Source organism: Pinus tabuliformis, chromosome 9, assembly GCF_031772625.1.
Source record: "Pinus tabuliformis cultivar Carrire ecotype Pingquan chromosome 9, CPIR1, whole genome shotgun sequence".
Lineage (NCBI taxonomy): Eukaryota > Viridiplantae > Streptophyta > Pinopsida > Pinales > Pinaceae > Pinus > Pinus tabuliformis.
In genome coordinates this window covers 1,008,677,884-1,008,684,764 of record NC_142307.1, presented here as the reverse complement: position 1 = coordinate 1,008,684,764, position 6,881 = coordinate 1,008,677,884, and the positions used below count along the sequence as shown (strand labels likewise).

Below are 6,881 nucleotides of genomic sequence, written 5' to 3'. Positions count from 1 at the left end.
ATGGTTTGATGAGAACTAACATGCAAGTTGGAAGGGACCATGTAATAGCCAAAATTCCTGCTAGCCATTGGGGGATGTTACCATTGTTCTATTGTATTTTGTATCTACTTGATATTAAATATTATGACACGTGCTAAGGTGTATATTACAAGTGACATGACAACTCAACTAGATTAGTCAATGAAAAGTATCCAACGAAAACCATGATTTGGTTGATATTAGCATATTGACCATAGTTATTTGGGGAGGGGTGGAGGCATTTCCCATAGTTATTTGGAGAGGGGTGGAGGCATTTCCCACCTTGTAACCTACAAGTATAGAATTGTGGGAGGCCAGTGATGAACATGCTCCCATAATGTGTTATGGCAATTACCAGTTACTTATTGGGGAAGTTAGGTCGATACAGTCACCAATTCCACCATCTTAGTTCTATTATTGGTTGGAATGATATAGCCGATGTCGTAGGATATTGCAACAGAGGATAGAAAGGATGGGAGCGAAATTAGATTAGGGAGGATGTGAGGTTGTAGGTTAGTTCAAGACTCTGGATAGGAAGTGGCATTGATCACTACAACAAAACCAGCGATTTGCGCCAGATTTAGCGCCAGCTTTTAGTGCATTTTTTTTGTAATTGTGATGAGCAACCTGGCGCTAAATCTGGCTCTATTGTACAATTTTTAAAGCGTCCTTTTTTGCACCTAATTTTGCATCCTTTTTCACGCTAGATTTTGCATCATTTTTTACACCAAACTATGCATCATTTTTTGCGTCAAATTTTGAACCAAGATTTGCATCTCATTTTATGACAAGTTTTGCTTCTAGTTTTGTGTCATTTTTTGCATCTATTTTTCATCCTCTTTTGCTTCCTAGTTTGTGTCATTCTTTGCTTCCATTTTTTCACCATCATTTGCATCAAGTTTACACTGTATTTTGAATCCAATTTAACGTCTTTTTAGGCATCCATTTTGTGTCAGTTTTTGCATCTAGTCTTACGCCAGGTTTTGTATCTAGTCTTACACTAGTTTTTGCTTCTATTTTTGCACCAGCTTTGGTGCCTATCTCTGCACCATGTGTTGAATTTGATTTAGCACCAAATTTTGCATCCATTTTTGTGCCCATTTTTGCATCTTTTTTTGGACCATTTTTTACATCCACATTTACGTTTGATTTGTCTCCATTTTTCCCATCTCATTTTGCACCATATTTTGTGTCATTTGTTTCATCCAATTTTGCATCATTTTTAACACCATCTCTTGCATCTAATGTTACATCATTTTGAGCATCCAAATTTGCATTTATATTTGCATCTTATGTTGAGTCATGTGTTGTGTCCACCTTTGCATCTTATTTTGTGTCTAATGGTACATTCAATTTAGAGCCATTTTTTACGTCTACTTTTGTATTTGTTTTTGCACCAAGTTTTTCATCCAATTTTAAGCTATTTTATGCCCCTTTTTGCACCATTTTTTTGTGTCTACTTGTGTCCAATGTTGCACCATTATTTACACCGACTTTTTCATCCAATTTTTCATTTTTTTGGTGTCTAGTTTTACATCGTTTTCACCATCCAAATTTGCATCTTTTTTTGCCTCATTTTGTGTCCACATTTGCATATAATTTTGTGTCTGAGTTCGAGCCTAAATTTGCATGTGATTAGGAATCATTTTTTACATCCAATATGGCATCCTTGGTTTCACCTTTTTTCAGCCCCATTTTGCATCTTGTTTTATGTCTTTTCTTACATCTTTTTTTTTTCCTTTTTTGCACCCAAGTTTGCATCCCAAATTTACACCATTATTTGCATCATCATTTGGCATATTAATTTGTAAAGTTTTTTGCTTCTTTTTAACGCTCAACTTTGCATCTTATTTTACATCTAGTTGTTGTCTTTTTTTGCATCTAATTTGGTGCCCATTTATGTGTCCTTGTTTTTGCCCAATTTGATATCCTTTTGTATGCCATGTTTTGTTCCCTTCTTTTTGTCAACTATTGCACAATTTTTCACTTCTAATTTAAAACACTTTGTATGTCAATTGTTTGCATTTTGTATTAATTCCTAGTTTAACATCCAATTTTACTTTCAATTTTGCATCCATGGTTACATCCGCATTTGACTTCTTATATAGAGTATATTTTTATTTACATATATGACCCCCTTTATAGATTCATAGTGAAATATATGATAGTTTCTAAATATAATTAAAGTAGATATCACAATTCAAAATCATTTGTAAAGAAATTTAAGAGAAATTGACAACATCCATCCAAAAAAATAACAGTGTCATTAACAATTTTCAAAACATGTATAAAATAGCAACATAATACTAATAAAATCAGTATTATTTTTAATCAAAACAAGTAAAATTCAAATATGATTAACAAATCAAAATATTTCATGAATATCGTTATTCTACGATAAATTAACAACATACATAAATCAAACTCATTGTATGATTACAAAATCAAAATGTCTCATTGATATAGGGTAAATTCACAACACCCATCTAAACATAATAATGTCATTCTACACAATCATTTCTTCATAAAAAACAATGCATGTGCATGCCTAGCTACCACAACCAAGATCATCCTCATGATCATCTTGACCATCCTCATTACTCTGATCCACATCATCACCAACACCGCAACTATCATCATCATCTCCTCCTTCACCACCATCATCCTCATCCTCATCCTCATCATCTCCTGATATATGTTGAACATAATTTGGATCATCGTCTTGGCAATCATTACCTATAGCATTCTGACAAAAAAATCAATATTACATGTTAGTATTAATTACATAACACAACGCATGTTTTTGTTATACAATGTTAACCATAAAATGAGGTAAGATATAATATCTAATAGTACTAAAAAATAAAATGAAAATATGGTTTAAAAGTATATTAGAAAACCAACTAAGATTACATACCATAGAGTCCATCCAAACAACAAATTCAACCCATCTCTTTTGCTGCAGCACCTTCTTTTCCAAATGATTTGGAGGTCTTCCATATTTTAGTTCCTATCAATCAGTAAATAGGGAGAAATTAGATAACAATGACTTTCTTCTAGTACAAAATTTATTAAAAAAATATCACATGTTTAATATACTTAGAAAGGTTGTTATCAGTGCTTTTAAACCTTTCTGGCCACTACGATGAGTGACTTTTGTCTTGGTTAACCTCGCCTTGGATGCCTTGTCCTTAAACATAAACCAATTCAATTTATTTTCACACAAATACATGTCTAAGATACTTATAAGTATTAATACATTCTAAATAATGTTTAATGAAAAATTCAATACCTGAATTTTTATTTCATATATCTTATTTATAACATTTTAATGATTACAATAATACTCTTATTACCAGCTATTGTCAGAAGAAATCTTACAAGACCGCTACCTAAGAACATTGGACAGTTGAGTGCATTAGTTAACATGTTTGAAGAATTCTATCTTCAAATCTAGATCCATCTCATGTGATTCCCATATGTGGTATAAATTGTCTTGAAGGTACCTGCATCATTCGACACAAAGCTATTCAACACAATCGTTAACAAAAAACATCACAACTGCACAATACGAACGGTGCATCAAAATTGGCATTCACACGTCTAAGGTCTTTTTGGCATATCTGGTGTGGGTATAAAAGGTTTCCATTAAATCTCATAAGCCTTTTTAACTATTATAAATAAACCACTAAAGTAAAACAAACAAATCAGTTATAAGAACTGAAAAGAAAGCTTGAAAAAAGATTAACATTTTCTAGAAGGCAAACACTAGAACACACTTCAAAATACTTTTCCTAAAATACTTCTTCAACCTGGCATCAAATTTGAAGGGCATGGTCATATTTCAATATGAAGTCATACTATATTTTCAACCCTTCTATGTTGGCAAGTTAAAACTAATGTTCCACCAAGACTCCGGGATAGGGAGATGCATGTCTGGGGTGATGCACAGGGGGGGCGTGTGAGAGTACCCTCAAATTTTAGGTAAAATTAGGGGGCAGGGGGATATGGGGGTATATAATTTTTTTAATATATATATATATATATATATATACATATATATATATATATATATATATATATATATATATATATATATATATATATATACATATATATATATATATATATATACATATATATATATATATATATATATATATATATATATATATATATATATATATATATATATATATATATATATATATATATATATTCAATAATGAAAGCATAAATACATTGATCCGTACATGATTGAATTAAATAATGAAATACACTGATCCATACTCATCATTCATACTAATACATACATCATTCATTCATACACCATGAGATTCAATAATGAACTAGATTGATCCATATTCATCATTCATTATTCAACATTCTAGAATCTAAATTGATTTAAAAATTAAATTCATCATTCATCATTCTAGATTCTAGATTCTAAATTGATTTAAAATTTAAATTCGTGATTCTAGAATCTAATTAGTACTAAGCAAAATAGACTATAGTAGATACTTAAGCCTGAAGATTGGAATAGTAAATTGATATAACTCAAACTCAAAAAAAGTAAAGAGTGAAAGTCAAAGAATCAGTCTAAGGTCATCCATATCTAAAGTCAAGACTCGAAAGTTAAAACTGACGATTAAAAATGGCCAATGCACATTTTAGGAGTGCCATGGAGGAGGAGGTGCAATAGTTAACTGGTAAGTCAAATAGTGCTGTGCAGCAAGCTGAGTAGACATAAGCTTGGTAACTCGAATGAGTGAGTTAGAGATTGCAAATTAGTTTAGGTTTTGATATTTGTTATGTGTTGTTCTTTTTAATTTTAATTTTTTTTTATGGTTGTTTTATAATTTTTTTTAATTTCTATATTACAACAGTTACTAGAAAAAAAATTAGTTAATTATTATGTTTAGCACAATTGCAAGTCGTGTGGTAGTACTAAAATAGGATAGATAAACAACAGTGTTTTTTATAATCACTACATAGTCGAATTCCTATCAATCTTATGTGGAAATGATGTAGCTTGAAGTATCTAAATGCAGTACCAAAGTAGAATTGATACCAATAACCAAACAAGGCAGTGACAACACAAACAAAATTTGTTGTAGCATCAAACTACAGAACTATATTATCTAAATTTTTTCCTGGTAGCACTCTCATTTCCGTAAAATGTTTTTAATTCCAATGAACAAAGACTTGCCTGACTCAATAACGAAATTGTGTTCCTTTGACATCAAGGATTTAGAAAAGGATTTAGAAAAGAATTTAAAAAGAACCAATCATAGTAGAAGGATCATTACAGGATCTAAATACTAAAAAATAATCACCATAAAAGAACACTAAACATTAAAAGTTAAAACTAAAGATTGGAGTATCTAAAGAACAGAACCTAATTATTGACAAAAACTAGACATTAAATGAAGGATCGTGGGATCTATGACCCAGTGCCGATAAGAATACAAAATCAACTTCTGCATTCCCCTCATGACCCATCTGGATATGGACTTAAGGAGACCAGAACCAATCTTAATACATTAATTACATGATGTAACTGCACAAGCCTAGTACTCCATGAGTCTATCCCCCATCTGCTTATACTAGATATAAACAACACGTTTGTAGAAAGTTAGAAAAATACATTGTACAATCAGGTTGAACTCAATGCAGATTCAATTGGACCTACAACACATTCCAGCCACAAAGCTGGAAAGAGCACAATAAAAATAAAAGCAAACATTGAATCTTATCACTGTTGTGGATTTTGTCCTTAGAATGACACGAGACATTCCAAATATGATGCCCAATCTGATATGTTGGCTCTTCTAGCATGGATGCAAAGAGAAAGCAATTACAGTACTTGATCTGTTTTTTGTAATATAAGACTATATTTTGCTAAGAAAACAAAGGTATACAAAAAAGCCCACATGCATTACATATCGAATATCATTCCTTCGGGAAAGCCCTAAAATCCAAGTGTATGTGGAGACTAATATCAAAAGAGGACCTCTGGAATCAGATTCACATTCAGAGATATATTGAGCCCAATTCAGCAGAAGACTGGATTGGAAACCCAAACAAGACAATCAACAATGCATCCATATTATTGAAAGTACTGACTATAACATTCCCTTTAATAGGCAGATTGCTGGCATGGAAGGTTTGCAATGAGGCTAAGGCGAAGATCAGTATAGACCCATGGATAAGCAGTGGAGCTGAGTACAAGCTGCCAGAAGCAGTGATAAACTCTCTTCAATCTAGACTAGGCAGCTGGACCAGGAAACTCCTCCATTTGCCAACAGGATGGGAATAGCGCTGAACAGAGAGACGACTCAAAGGCCAAGAAAATATTCAATCAAAAGGATTTATAAACAAATCAAAAGTGTGCCATGCCTATATAAAAGAATCTGATGATGAACATGTATGGTCTAAAATCCAGCCTTGGAGATTTACACTCCAAAGTTAGGATAAGAATCGTGTACCCTCGACAGACCAGAATGCACACTCTCATGGTGGAAGCGCATCTGGATAAGAACCTTTCAAAAGTTCATTATTTACATGCAGTTGGAAATCTTAAATAGAGCACCCACATAGGAAGTTCTTAAGAGAAGAAATGGATCAAGTCCAAGCAAATGTATCATGTGTAAAAGAGTTGAAAAGAACATAGACGACTTACTGATATTCTGTCCTTAATAAAGGAAATATGGATGGTTTGACAAGGATAAAGGACTGTGGACAAGGAGGTTATGCTGAAGAGTGCTCTAAAAAGTGGTAGCAAAACTCAGTCCTCAAAGGTCTTCCTCTAATAGTATCATGGGGAATCTAGAAAGATAGAAATGTTGAAATCTTTGAAGACA

At 32.3% G+C, this 6,881-nt stretch overlaps 1 long non-coding RNA gene across 1 annotated transcript; it reads right to left on the bottom strand.

The window, feature by feature from the left end:
* Positions 1-2,457: 2,457 nt before the first annotated feature.
* LOC149152138 (uncharacterized) lies at positions 2,458-3,359 on the bottom strand. The gene is made up of 2 exons (XR_016263652.1): positions 2,936-3,359; positions 2,458-2,764 (listed from the first exon to the last, which is right to left on the bottom strand). It is a non-coding gene; the product is annotated as an uncharacterized LOC149152138 (long non-coding RNA).
* Between the last annotated feature and the right edge of the window lie 3,522 nt (positions 3,360-6,881).